The sequence below is a fragment of the Euprymna scolopes genome, chromosome 18, assembly GCF_053919585.1.
Source record: "Euprymna scolopes isolate OS-2025 chromosome 18, ASM5391958v1, whole genome shotgun sequence".
Classification (NCBI taxonomy): Eukaryota; Metazoa; Mollusca; class Cephalopoda; order Sepiida; family Sepiolidae; genus Euprymna; species Euprymna scolopes.
In genome coordinates this window covers 123,377,570-123,401,338 of record NC_136499.1, presented here as the reverse complement: position 1 = coordinate 123,401,338, position 23,769 = coordinate 123,377,570, and the positions used below count along the sequence as shown (strand labels likewise).

General features: G+C 31.5%; 1 pseudogene; it reads left to right on the top strand.

The window, feature by feature from the left end:
- Window positions 1-4,463: 4,463 nt before the first annotated feature.
- On the top strand, window positions 4,464-4,595 carry LOC145298041 (U2 spliceosomal RNA; annotated as a pseudogene).
- The last annotated feature ends 19,174 nt before the right edge of the window (window positions 4,596-23,769 follow it).

Genomic DNA, 23,769 nt, shown 5'->3' with positions numbered 1-23,769 from the left:
AGTTGTTAGATGAGACGAGTCATTGGTACCGTCGGTTTCAAGCCCGATAATTAGGACCGCTTTAGATATCCATATCAAGCTCTCTTCAGCCAATACTCATCTCGAGTATAAACAGTAAACAGTCAGAGAGTATTCAACGACTGGAAGTCGGAATATTGCAGGGGCTTGATAAATATAGTAAAATAAATATCAACAATTATTTTTATACTTATATACACTATAGTGTTTCATGGAAGATGAGTATTGGCTGAAGAGAGCTTGATATGGATATCTAAAACGGTCCTAATTATCGGGCTTGAAACCGACGGTACCAATGACTTGTGTCATCTAACAACTTTCTGTACACAAAATACAAAATATAAATTCGCTCTAATTTTTCGGATTTTTCTTTTAATTTAGCACTCTGCCGGATTTCTTTTAAAAAAAAAAAACAAAAAAACTAATCATATATATATATATATATATATATATATATATATATATATATATATATATATATATATATATATATATACTCGGGTTTTTTTTATATTCAAATGTAATGGTAGCAAGGCGAGTTAAGAGATTTGCACGAGCTTGTTTTCCTAAGAATGTCTCATTTAACAACTGGTGTTAGGTTCTGTTCTTTTAAATTCTCATAGTATATATCGAGTGATGTTCTGTTCTTGTATTTTGGATTATTAAACGGACATTTATGACCGGAGAACCTTTCTTTGAAGGTGTTACCAGCCATACCAATATAGTATTTACTTATATAGGGATTTTCTTCAGTAGTGATCGTTTCTTTGTATACCACAGATTTGACTAAGCAATTGCGTTCTAGTGGGCATTCAGGCTTGTTTAAACAATTACAAAATCTAGTATTATTGAGTTCAGATACATTTTACTACTGTGTTTATAAATAATTTTTTCAAGGTTATCGTTAATAACCTCGTTTTAATTCATGTTTTTATCTTATGAATACCTTTAACTTGGTATTTCGCATTTTGCTAATTCCTACCCTCTGATGAGAAGAAAAGTATTTCTTCGAAACTCCGCGGATTAAGGACTATCCACTTATCAAGTGTTTCCTTTTCAGATTAAATATGTTTTTAACTCTTTTTCAAAGTGTGTTTTAACATGTTTTATTAACTGTTTGCTCGTATCTATATATATATATATATATATACATATAAATATGTATATATATATATATATATATATATATACATATTTATATATATATATATATATATATATATATATATATATATATATATAAAATGGGTTAATAAATTCCAACGAAAGAAAGATGTATATTTAAATAAGGGAATAGTCACCAACAATGTGTATTTTTTAAACGATTTCAATGACGTAAAAACATTATTACAATGATCCAAACATAATTCTCAATGAAAAACCAAGACACGGAATAATAAAATAATGTTAAAAAATACACATTGTTGGTGACTACTCCCTTATATATATATATATATATATATATATATATATATATATATATATATATATATATATATATATACTTAGTAAACCGCATCCCTTTTATACGTTTGCTTGTTTGTTCAAATATGTAAACTGGATATTTTCGTTTGTGGCATGCTTTTGCTTAAGCAGTGACTCAGTTTTCTTTCTTTTACTAAGAAAATCTAATAATTTATCGATGAAAAAACTAAAAAGACATTAAGAACTCAGCCATCAACCATCCTCAGGAAAATCAATATCATGGTAAAAGAAAAAAATGTGGTCGAGAAAAAAATATAAGAAAAATTATTGGTTTTATCTTTCGCATGCAAACAATGATCCGGCGACAACCTCCTTCTCGGAAGATGGTTTTATTTTTATTTTTTGGAGGTGGGATGGGTTAAAATATGAAATACAGGAAAATAGGCGAAAGAAAACCCAGTTTTGTAAAGAATTCATTTTTATGATGCGCGCAATCGTCCTACAAAAAACATATCGACTTCATGAACAAGGTTATCAACTTATATATATATACTACGAACTACATATGGAGATCATATTAATTCTTTCGATCTACACACTAATGCGATCATCAGAAAAATTGAAAATATAAAAAAGGTTTCATTAAACGAAAGCTTTCTGTTGTCTTTAACAATAATATATGTATCATTGTTAAATGTATATATATATATATATATATATATATATATATATATATATATATATATATATATATATATATATATATACTTTGGAATAGTTTTTTTTTAACAATCAGTTGGTATGGAAACCTGTGATTATAAGGTTTACAAAATACTACTGGTAGTAATATTATATAAGTTATCCCATCTAAATAAGAATTGCTCGATATGCAAGAGAGAGAGAGAGCAAATAAATTAAATTGTGATTCAATGAATTTCAAAAAACCCTTATTGAAATGAAGTGGTTGAGTTTCATACAAAGATTTTTATTATTCTAAGCAAGACAAAGAATACTTCAGTATATCAATCTCCTTAACCTATCGGGTTTCGATGTCTATCATCTCATCAGAGGAGAGAAAATATTAGCAAATATTTATAAAGGTATGCACCCTATTTGCTAAAGTCAGTGAGACATGAAAAGTCAAAGTCAACATAATTAAATTGTCTTTAAATTATCAGAAGTCCTGCAGCAAGAGGATTTGCAGAAAAGGATATGAAAATTGTTTATCCAGATTGCTTGGTAAAATCCATGGTAGGCGTTCTTTACAGTAGTTGGGTAATAAGGTCCAAGTTATATATTGGGTAATCCGCATAGCTGTGTAGATGTCCGGATCGGGCAAGTGATTGTATAAAATTTGTACAAGCACCATGGATTTTACCAAGCAATCTGGATCTACAATTTTCATATCCTTTTCTGCAAATCCTCTTCTGATAATTTAAAGATAATTTAATTATGTTGTCTTTGACTTTCCATGTCTCACTGTTTGAAGTTATTTTGGAGTAAAATGTTAAGCTCATATTTATATTCATATAAAATAGTAAGTATATAAAATTTTTTGTTTATTAATAAACAGATTACCCGGACCTATATAATAATTTATTTACAGGACTCATTTTATAAACAAAGAAAAAATCCAGGATAATTTGCCTACTTCGGACTATTACCTTGTGATGTGGATTACTCAAAATACAGATTAGATCCCATTAATTCGCCGCTACCAAAGACCTTCATTTCGGATTTTACCATGCAATTTGGATATGAATTTCTATATCTTTTTCATTAACTTTCCTTACTCTATGATATTTAAATACTTAAAAAACTTTTAATTGTGGTTTTCCATCTCTCACTGACTTTAGCAAATAAGGTGTAAACCATTATAATTATTTGCTAATATTTTCTCTTCTGAAGAGATGGTAGACATCGAAATCCTATAGGATAAGGAGATATAATTTTTTCAAATGTATTCTTTGTCTTACATAGAATAATAAAAATATTTCTGATTTGAAATTTAACCATTTCACGTCATAAATTTTAAAATTTATTGAATGACTAAAATTTGATATATATATATATATATATATATATATATATATATATATATATATATATATATATATATATATATACAGTGCAAAACTTTGTTGAAATTCAAAGATTTACTTTTTCTTTCTTATAACTTCTGTTTATTTTCTCCTGGACTTTTTTCATTATAGCTGTTTTGTTAATGGGAAGGCAATTTTACGATTTATGTGTCCATAAAAATATCCTGTCGTCACCAATTCGTCAGATGATTTTTCCATTTGATGTTAACAACAAAAAGTTGATTTTTTACATGATAAACATGGTATTTGGGGAAAAGAAATTCCAACGACACGCTGCCATATGTCAGCCATCTTGGGTGTTATGCTATATATATATATATATATAATATTTTTCACTAGTGTTTCATGCTTACGCAATCATCAGTGTAAGAAGTGATAATTACATCTGGTCGAGAGTTTGGAATTCGAACCTAGTCACAAACTCACCCTTGACGCTGTAGACTAGCATTCTGTATCAAGGCTTACAGTAATTAACACCAGAATTGGGGGAAATTAAATGCTTATAAATGTCAAATTAACGAGCATAAACAATGAACAGTCAGATAGTATTCGACGACATGACGTCGGAAAATTGTTTTTGCGCTAAAGTTGATAGCTTGTGTTAATTTCCTAAACTTTATTTTTTTACAACTATTTTACCAGTAAGAAACCAGATAATATTTATTGTTTAAAAAAATTCTACAAATATGTATAAAGAAAAAATATATATTTGTCTTATTTATTTAGGAAATATTTCTAGAAGAAGAGAAGCATTTTTCTTCATTTAATAATATTGACCTTGACAGATATTTGTTATTTAAAAATGATTTTTGTTTTTATTATTAAAATTAAAATATCGCCGCTTTTGCACGTAGTATATCAAGAGCGCTCCCTCAAAAAATACGCTGCTTTTTTAGTCCCCTTACATCAAGTGACAGGTCCACTTCTTGGCCTTTTGGTCAAGATCAAATGTAGTATCTGTTCTTCAGATGCTGCACTTCTATTTCTTGTTCTCTTTCGTTGGAGGAGAAATCCTTCACGACTGAGACAATTTTTATTTTTGTACCTTTTCTCCATGTTAAAAAACGACCCTGGTGTCTAACTCTGTCCCGTGGGGAGGCATAGTAAATAGGTACATCAAGTGACAGTAACCAACTTAAATAAGCTGTAAATATGATAGATGATGATCCACAACATTTGAAAATACACGCATGCCCATCAGTGCCCTACCCTGTCAAGAAGTAACAATAACCACAGTTAATTTCATGCCTGCCAGTGACCCACAGTGTATACCAGTGTCCGACAGTAGAAAACAGACAATTTCAATTAGGAGCATTCCGATTGAGGCTGATACTGATCATGATCACTAATGAGTTCCATTTGCAGCTAGTGACGACTAGTGCTCACCAATGAATTCCAAGAAGGGAAACATAGTTTTCATGAACAAATATTGAATACTTTTGAGAGGATAGAAGAAAGTTTAGGAGCACAATGTTCTAGAACAGCACCAGAAATTGATTCAGAAGCAGAAGCCTTAGATTGGTCAAGATTCAGAAAGAAGCCTAGCAATCATTTCTGAACTGATAATTGTTGAAACAAGAGACATCGCTTTTCAAGGAAAATCAGGAAGAACAACAACAGCACCAGAATCGTCGACAGAAGAATTGCCAGCAAAAAAAAAAAAAAAAAAAAAAAAAGACGAACAAAGAGATCCACCTTGTCATTAAAAGATGAAATCTGAAGACCATGAAATAGCAGGGGAATAGCAGACTTGCAACTATTAACCATATTATTATAGATTCTCCCAAAATCACGAGAGCCAACCTTTTGCGATGAGACTGAATAACGAATTTTTTTTTTTTTGTATAATAGCTAGACTTGGAAATTGTTTGCTTGTAGGCTCGTTTGTAGAATTGTCCAGAAGCGTCAGACCCTTCATTGATAATGTTATAAATTTATGTGATTCTCTCTCTCTCTCTCTCTCTCTCTCTCTCTCTCTCTCTCTCTATATATATATATATATATATATATATATATATATATATATATATATATATATATATATATATATATATATATATATATATATAAACGACTAATCAGAGTGGCTGAATCTATCGAGATTTGAAATCGGGACCTTATGGTAAGAAGTGTAACCCCCTACCACTAGCCACTATGATGGGTCGTAGACGACGAAACACGTGTCAGTGGATAATTATATTTAAAAAATAATATATATGCCGCTCCCCATTTTGGAGGGGGTTGTACCAAAATTGGTTAAAGGGGAAATTATTCCCAACTCGCATATAGGTAAAAATACATTTTCGTATATATAATTAAATTCATTCAAAAAGTATCGCACCCCCTAAAACAAACAAATAACATCTATCTCCCTCTCCCCCTTCTCTCTCTCTCTCTCTCTCTCTCTCTCTCTCTCTCTCTCTCTCTCTATATATATATATATATATATATATATATATATATATATATATATATATTGAGTAAAATGATTCATAATTTATAATTAAAAACCAGTTCCAAAAGGAAGAACAAACAAAATCAATAAATTGTACGATCGTTTCGGAAACGATGTTTTTACTGAGATTGACAATACTCTTTGAACAATAATTTTATCATTTGGTTTTATAAAACAAAGTCTCCTCATCAGCAAAACGAGTGGGTGGGGGTTTAAAGACACCAAAAATAAAACTAGCATTTTTTAAGTAAACTACATGTAACAACATGGCAATGAATGGATTGACTATGATATTACGGGCTTTAAAGGAGGATGAATACTTAAAAAATGTTAGTTTTATTTTTGGTGTACTTATTGATTTGTAAATCGCCACTTGTTCTCGTCTTCTCTTACTAACAACGACTATATTGCATTCCTCGTCTTCTAAATCTCTACTACTACTACTACTACTACACACACACACACACACACACACACACACATATATATATATATATATATATATATAATTGTTAAAGACAACAGAAAGCTTTCGGTTAATGAAACCTTCTTTATATTTTCAATTTTTCTGATGATCGCATTAGTGTGTAGATCGAAAGAATTAATATGATCTCCATATGTAGTTCGAAGTTGGTCGTGGCGGTGCTTTTAGGCTTTCACAGAAGACATCATCAGGATGGCTGTGTGAATGTATTATAATAATGGCAATTAGATTATAATATTATTCTTTGGTTAAAATTTTATGACAATTGGTAAAAAAGAACCTATATTTTCAAACCAATAAAATCTGCCTAAATTTGCCTATATAGTGTCCTGGTAGACAGCTTTCGTTTTGCTGATTCGGTAGTCTTCTCTGTCACCTTACCAGATAACTAATATATATATATATATATATATATATATATATATATATATATATATATATATATATATACTAGCATTTCAGCCCGGCATTGCCCGGGTGTTTGGATGTGTCTGTTGAACAAAAAAAAAAAAAATTAAAAAAAGTGGTAGTAGGAAGGCAGGCACGAACCCGTACGCGAAGAGGAAAAGAACGCGGAAAGAACCTGACGTCTATGCTGTTACGACCATCACCAAACCGGAAGTGACATTTTTTAAAAATTAAGGCTAGACAATCTAAAGAGAGGATAACTTTAAAAAATATCGCCGAAAAAAGTGACCCCCCCCGTAGAAAAGTACCTAGTTGTAGGTGAAGATATTAATGTTTTTAGACAATTTTCCGATATTTGTCGTCTGAAAGGTCGAAGTTTAAAACGATACTGGTTTTGATAAAATCCGTCGCCTCTCTCGAAAGTCTTGGACAGACATGCAAACATACATACATACATACATACATTTATATATTGGTAACTAAAGATTTTCGACCCAAACCGATTATGAAGCTTGCCCTATCTCTGAATACACTTTATGAAAATTTTCAAATGTTTAGACCAGAAATTTTCTGAGTAATTTGGTAGAGACCGAAGTGGTCAATTTTTTAAAACTTTGACCTCTATTATGACCCCTGAACATTTATTGTTTTGGTCTCAAATCAGGTTAAGTTAGATCCATGTCCAAGGAACCTATATCTAAAATTTCAAGTGCGTAAACCCAAAATTTGTCGGAGGAGTTTGGAAGATTTCTCAAAGGTCAAATCCTTGAACTTTGACCCCTTAATCGCCAAATTTCTGGCCAAAAACCGATCACATCGATTTCCCCAAATCTCAGTACCCTGTATATCAAATTTCGAGTCTGTAGACTAAAAATTGAAAGAGTTATTGCGTAGAGAAATGTACACACACAGACGGACTCACAGAAAGATACACAGACACGTTCACTTTTATAGATATACTAGCATGGGTGCCCGGCGTTGCCCGGGTATTTGGAGATGTATGTTGAGCAAAAAAAAAAAAAAAAGTGGTCATTTTGTTTTTAAATTTGACCCCTATTATGACCCCTTTCAATTTATTGTTTTGGCCTCAAATTAAATTAATAAGTTAGATCCATGTCCAAGGAACCTATATCTAAAATTTCAAGTGCGTAAACCCAAAATTGTCGGAGGAGTTAGGTAGATTTCTCAAAGGTCAAATCATTGAACTTTGACTTCTCAATCGCCTAATTTCTATCCGAAAACTGATCACATCGATTTTCCCAAATCTCAGTACCCTGTATATCAAATTTCGAGTCTGTAGACTTAAAATTGACAGATTTATTGCGTAGGGAAATGTACACACACGGACACACAGATACACAGACAGACAGACAGACAGACAGACAGACACTTTCACTTTTATAGATATATAGACTAGCATTGGTGTCCGGCGTTGCCCAGGTATTTGGATATGTATGTTGAGCAAAAAAAAAAAAAAAAAAAGAAAAAAGCGGTCAATTTTTTTAAACTTTGACTCCTATTATGACCCCTTAAATTTTATTGTTTTGGGCTCAAATCAAGTTATTAAGTTAGATCCATGTCCAATGAACCTATATCTAAAATTTCAAGTGTTTAGACGCAAAATTGTCGAGGAGTTTGGTAGAGTTGCCAAAGGTCAAATCCTTGAACTTTGCCCCCTTATTCGCCAAATTTCTGGCCGAAAACCGATCACATAGATTTTCTCAAATCTCAGTACCCTGTATATCAAATTTCGAGTCTGTAGACTTAAAATTGACATAATAGCTGAAATGGTAGTAGATATATAGATTTCTATACCGATGTATACGTTTTTCCTTCTCTTTTTAAAATGTTTAGTTGGATTAGGTTTCCTGCTTTTTAATTTCAACTTTGGATTTAATATTTATTTATCTCTCTCTCTCTCTCGTTCTTTCTCTCGCCTCTCGCCACCCTCAGAATCTCTCTCTCTCTCTCTCTCTCTCTCTCTCTCTCTCTATCTCTATCTCTTTATATATATATATATATATATATATATATATATATATATATATATATATATATATATATATATTACAGTCTGCTCTCTATCTATCTATCTAGCTAGCTAGCTAGCTAGCTATCAATCATGAAAGTTCGAACGGCAATTTATAAAGATAACATACTTTTGACATTGTTTCAAATTCATTGAACCAAATAATAGAAAAAAGCAAAACAGAAAAAATACCCAACAAAAATACAAACAAAAACATAAAGCAAAAACATTACAAAATAAAACAAAATAACAAACAACCCGAATACAAATTCGAAGCTGCACCTCTTTTTGTAAATGTTCGACGAATATTTTATTTCGTTTTTTTCTTCTTTTTTTCTGTTAATCTTTTCTTCCACCTTTTCACACGCTTTGATTATTTTCGTAAAATTATTGAACGATAATTTTCTGGTCATCAGGTAGGGTGAATAATCGGGTTTTTTGTTTCTCTTTTATTTTTATGAAGAAAAACAGATTGAAAACTGAAAAAAAAAAAAAAAAGAACAAATTTTTTTATATTTTTTCGATTCTTCGGATCACTGTTCTCACTTTGAGTGCCATTTTCAATCCATTTTAGTCGATGTAAGCTCCGACTTTATTCAGGCGTGTCTTGTCGAACTCGGGAATCTTTCCCTCACACTCTAGAATTTTTATGTTGAGCTCGGGAATATGTACGGAATTTCGAACGGAATCTTTTATTTAATCTACGGGGTTAGTATGTTCTCATTTCGTCAGCCATGACTGGGTAGAAATCTTAAGTAATTCGCAATTGTATTTTTGAAGTGTCGCCCGCACGGAGGATTGAACCCGAATTCGAGAGAATCATTTCAGTGTTCGACAAGATGCACCTGACGAAGGTTGGATGTTACATCGATCGAAACATTGTAAAAATAAAGTTCAAGATGAGAACAATAGTCCGAATAATGCAATCAATACGAATAATCAATCCTCATCTAAAAAATCAGAAACGTAAATCTTCTCTTGAAATACTTTATTATTTTCGCCAAGAGTTGAGGTTGTCACTATATTTGTGTGTTTATTTGTGAACAGCCTAGCTTCCACATCCCTTGACTAATCGTCACCAAACTTGACCAAAAGATCGACTATATCTAACTTAGAACTGATTTTGTTTGAGGATATCTAAGTAAAACGCAAATTTGATGAGCAAAGCTTATTTCCCAGAAACGCACGTCTGTGGAACACAATATCGCGGGACTGCTTCTCAGCTGACGATAAGTACTCTTGACAAAGAATTACACAACACTAAAAACAAGTACAGGAATTGATATATGCAAAACGATATGCAAAATTCATTTTTCGCCTTTTTTTTTATCGAATTAAGTACATTTTTTCTTTCAAAATTGTACCTTTCGAAAATTTTGTGGAGAATCTTAGTGTTGGGAGTGATGAACATTGCAAACGATTCTATCATAATATTCCATTGATGAAGAAAGGAAAATGGAACTCATGGGATGTTGGCAGACTACCGCTGGAATATAAAAAGAGAAGGATGACACTCAACACAAGAGGGTTAAAAGGACAAATGTTGTTTAAACTGACAATTCTGTGTATTTTTCATTCAAAAATAGTAATAAAACGTGATTTATAATACATGCAAACGATGCCTCATCTGAACACATAAGATTTGAAACAGAATACGGACGCGCGTATGGCATCATCATCAGGTTACGACAGCCAATGTATGCAAATGACCGAACCGTGTGCAAGATCATGTGCAAGATCATGTGCAAGATCATGTTCAAGATAACGTCACAACAAGAAAGGAAGGTAGAAAACAGATTATAAAAAAAAAATGACCTGAAAAGGACAGAAATAGACATGTTACACACGTAACCCGAAAGCGACAGAAAAAGACGTGTCCTAAACATGGCCAAATAAAAACAAGGTACCATGTGTTCGACACGGCAGAGTCTTGTAAAGCATATTGGAGCATGAGAAAACTTTGACTTTTTGAACAAAAGACAAGGCCTTATTCTAAAAGTACATGTAAACAAATGTCTGCTGTTTCCACTGAAAAAAAGTGAGTCGAATTCTTTCCTCGTTTTTTGTCTCCTTCCGACCGTCTGCATACAACGTGTGGGTCCCAAGTCTTCACATGTAACGACTACGTTACAAATTTAGCCTAAGGAAACTTTTCTCACACCGAAACTGGTCTTATGAGGCATGTACTCTTTTTTTTTTTTACCTGAAATTTGTTGCACAATGGTATTAAGAAAAATACTCTGAAGGAAATGGTTACGAAGACAAAAAAAAAAAAATTAATATGAAAGACATGTTTAAAAAAAAAAAACCATCATAACATTTTCTGACCTTTTATTAATAGTGTCTAGCAAGATGAAAGGAAGAGGACGAAATTTTATTGATTAGCTCACCCAGTGGGTCAGCTTGACCTTAAGGGAGTTGTTTTTCATACCAAGTCGAGAATACGTCTTCAACAATCAGTCCAACAGAGTCTGGGCCATTTGAGTTGGGTGGCATTATATATATATATATATATATATATATATATATATATATATATATATATATATATATATATATATATATATCTGGCTGAAGTATGGTCCTGTGAAATTCTAGGAAGTCCATCTTCCCAGGCTTTACCGCATCTCTTTGAGAGGAGATTAGTTTATTGCTTATCGCCAAAAAACACCTCTATCTAGGCATGCAGACGGCACTGCCTCTTAAGTGCTGGCTTTTCATTTCAAACCTTGTGTCACATCTTCCCGGCGTGGAAGGGAGGTAAATACTAACATGTATAATGTATGCCTTTGACTTCAATGAAAATAATTAGTTTGAAGTTTGTATATATCAGCATTTCAACCATTCATAAACTACATTTAACAACATGCCAATGAATGGACGGACTAATTTAGAGTCTTGAAGATAATGAGCGTAGTGGTCGGCCATCGTTTGTTAAAAACGGTCAATTAAAAGCCTTAGTCGAAGCCATTCCATGCATAACTGTTCAAGAACTTGATTCTGAATTAGACGTAATTTCCAACCGCTTGAGAGATTGAAAAAAAAAACCCCCAAAAAACTTAATAAATAGTTGCTTTACGAATTTAACGACAACCAAAAGAAACGCCGTTATGAAGTATCATCTTCTCTTCTTTTACGCAACAAGAAAGACTCGTTTCTCGGCCGGGTTGGCTTGTGATGAAAAGTTAGTTCTTTACGACAACTGGCGACACTCAGCTCTACGACACTTCCCGAAACCAGAGTTGCACCAAAAGAAGGTGATGTTAACTGTTTCGTGTTCTGCGACTGGTTTCATCCCTTGTAGTTTTGGAATGCAGGCGAAACCATTACGGCGAAGCAATACTGTCAACAAGTAGATCAGAAACTTCGACAACAACACCCAGCATTAATCTACAGAAAAAGCCTAATTGTCCTTCACGACAATGCCCAACCGCACGTTGCTACACCGACCCTGCAGAAGATGAACGAATTGGGCTACGAAACTGCCTTATCCGCCATACTCTCCAGACATCCCGCCTATCGACTATTGCTTTTTTAAACATCACGACAACTTTCTGCGTGAGAAATCGTTAAAAAAACAAAACCGATATAAAAATCGCCTTCAACAACTTCATCGCCACCAGAATGCTGGCATAAATACACTTTTTTTTTGCGTTGGCAAAAGTGGGTCGATTCTGATGGTGCTTATTTTGATCAATAACTTTTTGTTTTAGTCAAGATATGCTCATCTGAATTCCAAAGTTAAAAACCGAAGAACTTTCTCGTTAACCTGATACAAAAAAAAAAAAAGAAAAAAAAGAAATTGCCTGTGTTTTCTTTTCTTTCGTGGAGAGATAAAAATAATACGTCTGGTGTTATTGGCGGTTGTAGTATGTTTGTGTTTTCGTGATGGCATGAATTTTAAAAAGAAGATTAGATTGCCAACGACTGTCAATAACAGCGAAATACTACCAACAATCTTTTATGAAAAAAGGTATATTACACCTAAAGTCTTAGAAAAAATATTAACCTATTTATTTCTTACTAGCAGGAGGTGGGGCACACCCGATCATGCCGGTCGTAAAATACGGTTAAATATATTTTAATTCATGCAGATTTCGTATGTATTACTACAGAGCCAATTCTCTATTGAATATTATATTGTACCTATTATATAGTGCTGATTTACAGAGTTAAAAATAATTACTTGGGTGCTGTCAGCTAGAATTGAAACCCAAACATTTAGCGCTCCATCCACATTCCTTACCTTTTGAGCTAACCCGACAGAATGATAAAGTTTTAAAATTAAACCACTTTTAGCTATGATTAGTTTTACGCATGCGCAAACTAATACAAATGTGCCAGCAATTTAAATGAACATTTTGCATTTCAACCTGCCGGACGCGTTATTCATCCACCCAAACAAAGATTTTACACGTTATAACCATCATTGGCGTATGATTATTATTTTCTGTTAATTTCAGTGTTATGTGACCAGTAGTTTAAGTGCTTATCAGTTAAATGTTAACATACAGACGGACACATACATATTTTGCCTGTTTTATTTAAACAGAAAAGTACTTGTATATCACAGGAAAAGGTAAAATATGTTTGCAAAAGTCTATTTAGTATGTCGTATTCATGACATGCTACAAGAAGCCTTTGTTGTCACCCTTGAATTTTTCATGGCTGATGAATAGATGCTTCTCAAAGTAGTCTACTTTTATCGTTTTCATTTTCATTTAAAAACTTATTAAATAGCCATTTATACCAATAAAAAATAACATATTCCAAACAAAATAAATTGTGAATAATGGGAAACAACCCCACTTTAAAATTTTAATGGTAAAAAGGAGACTGACTCCTGTAAAACTTTATTAGAATTATCTCCCTTTGACAACCAAAATATTTTTAACACATACGAAACCACGGCGAAAAAAGCAAAACACAACTCCAAGAATACGAAACCATATACGGAGCAAAATGGCGATCAACATGCCATTTATGAATTAAGAGGCTCGTGAATAATGGGCTATTAGTTGATAAGTGCAAAATTACGGTGGCTAAGTGGTAAACAGCACGGACTAGCAACCTGAGTGTACCGTTCAAATCCAGTTCGTTCCAACTTAAGACTGTTGGTAACCTTTACGAGGTTCCATTATTAAGTATCCGATTTCTTTCTAGAAATAGTCCTTACTAGGAAAATATCTGAGAAACTAATGTTAACAATAGAATGATCTAGTTCATACGGAATGAGTTGATCTGTGTTAACCAATCCCTTATAACACTTACTGTTATAGTTCTCCGGCGAAAAAGGAGTATTACTGTCTGTATTTATGTCTCCCTAATAAAGTCACGATCATGTTGACACACCAGTTCTCGCCAGATCACCGAAGTTAAGCAACAATTAATCTGGCCTGTACTAGATGGGTGACCATTTGGGAAGGCCAGGCGCTGTATGTACCGCGCCGAGTCGTAGAAATTTCCAGGTTGGTATCTGGGGGCGCTTTTAACTCACGAGGGGAGCTACATCCCCGAATCAAGATGGAAAGCAACGGGAATTACCATGGCTCTACAGTTTTGTGATCGCTGGGATGCTGCATGCATGCAATAAAGTCATTTGTTTTAAGTTAGCCAATCTGTCGATCTGGTTTATAATTAAAAAAAAATAATTTTTTTTTATTCCTGGGTCAACATTTAGCAAATTCAAGCGGTTCCACAGTCTATCTCCACAGAATAGATTTTGCTAGCCTTTTTATACTTTATCGTTATTTTCATGGTAGGTATCCGACTGAGCTCATCCTCCTCGGTAAAGCATTTACAGCAAAAACTCGTCTTACCATAACTACTCTAAGGAATTTACCATTTCTTCCTCTGTGTGCCTGGGAATAGACAGAACTTCCATGAGCAGAGTTCCTTCCCAAGAACTGTCCGTATTTGAAATGCAATACCTCGATGCCGCTTCCCAACCGACTACAATATGATCGTTTTCAAGTCCAATGTAAACAAATTCTTGTTGAGCTGTTCTCTTAAGTAATCACAAAAGAGTCAAATACGTCCTAAGATGGAGTATTGCTGCCATATCTGGGGAGGAGCTGATCATATAATCTTTTCCTGATTAGACAAACTACAAAGAAAACTTTGAAATCTAGTGGATGATGCCCTTTTCGCATCTCAGCTGCCTATTTCTACTCTATTGTTATTTTCATGACAGATGCTCGACTGAGTTTCACCGTATGATACCCCATGTAAATGTACCTTGTTTGGTATGAATAAAATGAAAATAAAACTATGTAGGAAAGTGTTGTCAAGAAATGGCGGCAAATGTTTAGATCGCAATCTAAACAGAATGCGATAAAAATAAAAGCACAAGCGACAAAAGTAAAAATCTATTTACTATTACGCATATAATATGAAGAAAAACATCTTTGCTATGTGCAAATATGCTAGAATAATCGAGATTTACACAAAATGTATGTTTAAAGACTTTTTGTATTCCTACACGTCAACACATGGGATATAAACACAGAAAAGATATAAACGTTTATATATATATATATATATATATATATATATATATATATATATATATATATATATATATATATATAGAGAGAGAGAGAGAGAGAGAGATAGGCAGACAGACAGACAGACAGACAGACAGACATTGTTGAAGAGCACGGAGTGTTTCTGCTTAATCGTTTTTTTTTGTAATTTCTCCATTTTTCGTACACAATTTAAATTTATAAATTAATAAAAAATTAAACTATAACTTCCATACCATTTTGTAAATCACACTTTTAAACAACTGTACATTTATGTTAGCCACGTTCTTAACACGTTAAAACCATGTTTTTTACACACGAGACGCTTCACTATTTTAAGTAATTTAATGGTTGGTTGGTTGTTTTGTTTTACGGCATATCAACCCATTTCAGGTTATTTAATGCCGAATCTGGTGATTTTGAAGAATGATTTTTTAATATAGTATATTTGTTTTTAAGTCGTATTCTATTTAACCCATAGTTGGGACCTTACAGGTACTATCACTCCGGGTCAGAGTGGACCTGGGAGCAATGTCAATTAAAGGGTGGCTCCACACTCCCTAAGGCCTGCAAGCTGGGGCCTCACCATCGGATATAGTTTAAGGTCATATCCAGGACCTTAAGTAATTAAAATGTAATTTAAACTGAAGCATATAAAAGCATCCAGATTTTAAACGAAACTGTAATAAAAAAAAACTCTCTGAAGGCGACTGAAGAAAATCAGTTGAAAGTACTTGCAAAAGATGAAAACAACAAGAAAAACAACAACAACAACAACAACATAAGAACGAAAACGACTGTGGACCTTTCTTACACAAATTCGACCGAGAGATTAGGGCGACCATATGAAAAATGGAGAAATTACAAAAAAAAAAAAAAAGAAAAGAAAAAGACGATTAAGCAGAAACACTCGGTCGTGTGCAACAATGTCTGTCTAATTGAGAACTTGTGGCCAAATACAATATATATATATATATATATATATATATATATATATATATATATGTGTATATGTATATGTATATATGGCAAAATCACGTTAACACATCGGTTCTCGTAAGATCACCGAAGTTAAGCAAATGAGTGACTATTTGTGAACGCTAGGTGCCGTATGTATCGCGTGTAGTCGTAGAAATTTCCAGGTTGATATCTGGAGGTGCATTAATTAACTGGGAGAGATGCACCCCTAGTCTTCGTTAAGACATGCATCTAGAAGATAACTCTGATGTAAAAACCTGCGATTACTGTTATAATCTGTCTTGTGGCAGACATCTGCACCGATAAAGATTAACAGTAATACCAGAAAGTGTATTTGGTTCTACACAAACCTTCACCACTATGAACAAATATATGTGCATTTCTCAATAACTTAGTTGTTGTGGCGGGAGCTCATGCGTCGAAATCGACGCGAGTGTCTATATATATATATATATATATATATATATATAAATGAATAAATAAATTAGCCGGGCAGGTAGAAATTATACGTTACAGGTTTATTGTACGGAGACACATCAATGGGGGGAGAACACATGCCTAAGTATATATACAAAAACCACAGACACGTAAACATAAAAATAAATAAACACATATACATACATATACATGCATATACATACATACATACATACATACATACATATATATATATACATATACATACACATATATACATACACAAAAACATGCATACACACACGCACATACATATATATATATATATATATATATATATATATATATATATATATATATATATATATATATATATATAAATGAATAAATAAATTAGCCGGGCAGGTAGAAATTATACGTTACAGGTTTATTTTAATAAAATAAAATAGGTGAAAACTTTATTAAGTAACTTAGATAATAATAAAATTAAGGAAAAACTTTTATGGTAATAAGTAACACACATACACAAATACAAGCACACGCATACATATGTACAGCAAATGCACATACGTAAATGGGGGAAAAGCACATGCCTGAGTACATATATATATACACATACATACATATATATAAATATATACATATATATATGCACACATATACACACATACACACAGATACGTAAAAATACACGCATATATACATATATAAACATATATATAAATACAAATACACATACATACAAATGCACACACATACACATACATATACATATATATATACATATACATACACACACACATACACACACACATATATATATATATATATATATATATATATATATATATATATATAAATTAGCTGAGAAGGGGGAATTGAAAAATATTTTATAAATAATTTTTTAATTTTCGGGCGTTGTAGTTGAAGGAAAGAGAGAAGGAAAATATAAATTAATGAATTATAAGTTACAGGTTTATTTTAATAATATAGAAATAGGTAAGAATATCAGTAAGTTAATCAAATAATAATAAATTAATAAAATTATTTCCTATATACCGCTCTGACTACACATTGAGCACTCTAGTCCGTTTTTTTCACCACTGGTATATATATATATATATATATATATATATATATATATATATATATATATATATATATATAATTTCTCTCTGATAGATTCATAAGAATAGTGGTTAATGAGCAGAAACCAGAAGCTCACAGTATTAATGCTTAAGTCCCTTAGGGGTTGATCCTGTGTCGAACTCTCTCCCTGATCTACATTAATGATCTCCCAAATCGCTTCTTAAGATCGTTCGTAAACATTTATGCTGACGACACTACCATCTATGGCAACACTTTTAAAGGCTTTGAATGACCAAGTTCTATCTGATTATCTCTCCTCTGATCTTGAGCACGTGGTGCAATAGGGATATATATATATATATATATATGCATAGATAAGTTATCAGTAATTATTTTGATACCTACAGATACTAATGTATTATGCTTACGCAATCATCAGCGCAGGAAATGATGATCAACTCTGGTGGAAGGATTAAAACATCTGCCATGAAGCCACTTTTGACTTCATTAGCAAGGAACATATCCCAGAGCCACGAAAATTATTGAAGCTTAACATTTAATAGAGACGATCTTAGATTGATCAATTAACAGAAAGTCACGATCTCGCACACAAAGAAAATTTTCTCTGCTTACGTTTTTTATTTTACTTTTTTCCCTTTATTTATATATTCTTACATACATTTATCTTCTATTTATTATATAGATTTTTTTCTAGTTCCTTATTATAACTAGCAGGGTGCCCGACGTTGCCTGGATGTTTGGAGGTGTGTGTTTTGCAAAAAAAGAAAAAAAGAAAAAGTAGTAGTAGGCAGGCAGGCTCGAACCCGTATCGCGAAGGAGGAAAAGAACGTGAAAAAAAAGTGACGTCTTTACTGTTGCGACCATCGCCAAACCGGAAGTGGCAAGGTTTAAATTAAAGCTAATCAATCGAAAAGAGGGGATGACATTCGAAAATATCGGCGGAAAAAGCGGAGGTGGAGGGATTAATGTTTTTAGCCAATTCTTCGGCATTTGTAGTCCGAAGGGTCAAGCTTCAAAACGATACCAATCTCATGAAAATCCGTCGCCTCTGTCGAAGGTTTTAGGCAGACATACATACATACATACATACATGATGATTGCAACGTCTTGTCAGACGAGTGCCACTCCCTCAGAAATTTAAAATCCATGAGCCCAAATGCCTTAGGGAGTATATATGCAAAAATGATGTTACAGAGTCTTAGCGTTGTACGACAGCTAAGTCTCTCTCTCGGTTCAAAATGTTGAGATCCAGCAACAAGCAAGAGCAAGATAGCCAGCAACAAATTAAACTGCAGACCAGCTTAATGCGGGTACTGGTCTCCCGATTCATGGTTTTTTAAATCAGAGATTTGCTTCTCCTAGAAAGGTTGCCTTCACCACGGCTTACACCCTCTCCACCCCAATAAACACACACACACACACACACACACACACACACACACACACACACACACACAAATATACACGGTGCTAGTTGGTCGTTGACCCAGAAAAAGAGTTCATTCGCCCTTTCATACATACATACATACATACATACATTTAAACAGACAGGTGAGATTTATATATAGATTATTGTTTTGTTCCTAATTTTTTCCATACTAATTCTTATAGTTTTGTAACTCCCTTTTCATGCTCTTCTTTTCCCCTTTTTAAAATTTTTTATCTAAATGATTTTAAAGTCGTGTTGTCTTTTTTACCTTCACTTTTGTATGTTACTGGTTTTTTCTTCTCTCCTGATGAGAAGAATTTAGCTTCGAAATGCCATGGCCTAAATAGGTTTCTTTCCCTATATCCTTTATATTTAATCCTTATTGACATGATAATGTAATAAAATCCCCATGTTACTTTTATCTTTAAAAATTTTTTTATTTTTTATTACATATTCGTTCTTCGTTTCTGTTATTCATTTACATCTTTCTGGTCCACATCAATCCTTAATCATTCCTCCAATTTTACTCTATCTTAAAATTGAACAGCTTCCTTATGGTTTTTTTTAAAATTATAGATGGGGTTCACTTTATTTTCGCTGCTCCTCTTTATAGAATTTGACACACTAATGTCTATATTGCGTCTGGACCTTTTTTGGACTAATACTGCATCGCTCTGAAATCCTTTCAAAACCCCTTTGATATGTATGAATACACATTGTACGCACAAGGACCCTTGATAAACGTTTCTTCCGTGAGAACTTCCCTATTCAAGAACCCAGATTTAAATTTCTTCTCCGGATTACTCTTTCGGTGTCTTTTACATATCTATTATATACATTAAATTCTTTTCACTGGATTATTATGCATGCGACTGTACTGGATATTAATTTCCGTCTCATTTTATCCTGGAGCACACCTAATTACCGTTGAATTCGAGTTGATTTACTTATAACTTTTTTCCTTTTCTTTTTCCTTTTCTTAATCTTCTTTTATTTCTTTGTACTTTACTTGTCGTGCTTTATTTTACATTTTTTTTTTAAATCATTTTTTACATTTTATAATTTATTTTCATCAGAATTTTATTGTAAGTTTTTTTAATTTTAGAAATTTTAAAAGATGTTTGGAAGTTTAAAGAATGTTTTTTAAAGTTTAAAATTTTTAAAAAATATCTTTATAAATTAAAACATTCCATATTGTTTAATTTTCTTATATTTTGTTTTGTATGTTTTTTTTTTTAGCATTTATTGTTTTTTTCAGCCCTTATTGTTTTTTTCAGCCTTTATTGTTTTTTTTCAGCCTTTATTGTTTTTTTTAACCTTTATTGTTTTTTCAGCCTTTATTGTTTTTTTTAACCTTTATTGTTTTTTCAGCCCTTATTGTTTTTTTTAACCTTTATTGTTTTTTTTTCAGCCCTTATTGTTTTTTTTAACCTTTATTGTTTTTTCAGCCTTTATTGTTTTTTTAACCTTTATTGTTTTTTTTAACCTTTATTGTTTTTTTTAACCTTTATTGTTTTTTTCAGCCTTTATTGTTTTTTTTCAGCCTTTATTGTTTTTTTAACCTTTATTGTTTTTTTTCAGCCTTTATTGTTTTTTTTTAACCTTTATTGTTTTTTCAGCCTTTATTGTTTTTTTAACCTTTATTGTTTTTTTTTTAACCTTTATTGTTTTTTTTACCCTTTATTGTTTTTTCAGCCTTTATTGTTTTTTTTCCTTTATTGTTTTTTCAGCCTTTATTGTTTTTTTTAACCTTTATTGTTTTTTCAGCCTTTATTGTTTTTTTTAACCTTTATTGTTTTTTCAGCCGTTATTTTTTTTTTTAACCTTTATTGTTTTTTTCAGCCTTTATTGTTTTTTTTCAGCCTTTATTGTTTCTTTAACCTTTATTGTTTTTTTCAGCCTTTATTGTTTTTTTTAACCTTTATTGTTTTTTCAGCCTTTATTGTTTTTTTAACCTTTATTGTTTTTTCAGCCGTTATTGTTTTTTTTAACCTTTATTGTTTTTTCAGCCTTTATTGTTTTTTTTCAGCCTTTATTGTTTTTTAACCTTTATTGTTTTTTTCAGCCTATATTTTTTTTTCAGCCTTTATTGTTTTTTTTAACCTTTATTGTTTTTTCAGCCTTTATTGTTTTTTTAACCTTTATTGTTTTTTCAGCCTTTATTGTTTTTTTTAACCTTTATTGTTTTTTCAGCCGTTATTGTTTTTTTTAACCTTTATTGTTTTTTTCAGCCTTTATTGTTTTTTTTCAGCCTTTATTGTTTTTTAACCTTTATTGTTTTTTTTCAGCCTTTATTGTTTTTTTAACCTTTATTGTTTTTTTCAGCCTTTATTGTTTTTTTAACCTTTATTGTTTTTTCAGCCTTTATTGTTTTTTTTAACCTTTATTGTTTTTTTCAGCCTTTAATGTTTTTTAACCGTTATTGTTTTTTTTCAGCCTTTATTGTTTTTTTTAACCTTTATTGTTTTTTCAGCCTTTATTGTTTTTTAACCTTTACTGTTTTTTCAGCCTTTATTGTTTTTTTTAACCTTTATTGTTTTTTTTTAACCTTTATTGTTTTTTTCAGCCTTTATTGTTTTTTTTCAGCCTTTATTGTTTTTTTTAACCTTTATTGTTTTTTTCAGCCTTTATTGTTTTTTTTAACCTTTATTGTTTTTTCAGCCTTTATTGTTTTTTTTAACCTTTATTGTTTTTTCAGCCGTTATTGTTTTTTAACCTTTATTGTTTTTTTCAGCCTTTATTGTTTTTTTTTCAGCCTTTATTGTTTTTTTAACCTTTATTGTTTTTTTTCAGCCTTTATTGTTTTTTTTTTAACCTTTATTGTTTTTTCAGCCTTTATTGTTTTTTTAACCTTTATTGTTTTTTCAGCCTTTATTGTTTTTTTTAACCTTTATTGTTTTTTCAGCCTTTATTGTTTTTTTTAACCTTTATTGTTTTTTTAACTTTTATTGTTTTTTCAGCCTTTATTGTTTTTTCAGCCCTTATTTTTTTTTGCAGCCTTTATTGTTTTTTCAGCCGTTATTGTTTTTTAGCCTTTATATATATATATATATATATATATATATATATATATATATATATATATATATTATACAGATTGGATAACTTTACCTCACTGCTATCAAAGACATTCACTTCGGATTTTACCATGCAATTTGGATGTGAATTTTTATATCCTTTTCATTAACTTCCCTTACTCTATGACATTTAAATACTTAAAAACCTTTTAGTTGTGAGTTTCCATGTCTCACTGACTTTAGCAAATAAGGTGTAAATCATAATAATTATTTGCTAATATTTTCTCCTCTGAAGAGATGGTAGACATCGAAATCCTATAGGATAAGGAGTTATGATATTTCAAATGTATTCTTGGTCTTACATAGAATAATAAAAATGCTTTGATTTGAAATTTAAACATTTCAATAATTAAATTTTTAAATTCATTGAATAACTATATATATATATATATATATATATATATATATATATATATATATATATATATATATATATATTACACACCGATTGAAAGCGCTTGAGAAAAATATGGCCGAACAACAATTTTTGGCGCCATTCTTGATAATATGCTTGCCGAAATTCGAAAGACCGTTCGGCAAATGGAACAGATATTCAGAAAGATCAGAAAAAGAATAACTCTGTCGTGTTCAATCAGACGTGTCTGAATAATGACTTGCTCCCAAATATACAAATATGTGAGCATATATATATACATATATGTATACATATGTACACATATATACACATATATACATATACGCATATATACATATACACGCACATATATATACACATATGTACATATGTACATATACATATATATACATATATATACATATATACATATATATATACATGTATATATATACATATATATACATATGTATACACATGTACATTTACATATATATATATATTGATAGAGTACGAGAGAGAGAGAGTACGAGAGAGAGAGAGTGAGAGAGAGAGAGTACAAAGTAAGGGGCACTTTAGGCTAAGAAAGACAGAGTAATCGACAGAAACTTAAGAGATTGGCCACGGCGTATTAATTGCAAATTACAACTTCTTAAAGCACTTAATTTTTTTTTTTAAATATAACTCAATTCACAAACCCAAAAGCTTATTTCAGCATATATTTATGTGTAATTAAATATATATCGATAAAAAGAAAACGCCGTAGGGAAACAAACGTTGATTGTCTCAGCTTTATTACCATGAAATTAGCGTTCCACTTATTTTATACACGTATCTCTCTCTCTCTATATATATATCAATAAGGGAAGAAGATTGTAAGTGTGTGTGTGTGTGTGTGTTTGTGTGTGTGTGTTTGTGTGTGTGTGAAATTGAATAATAGATAGATAGATAGATAGAT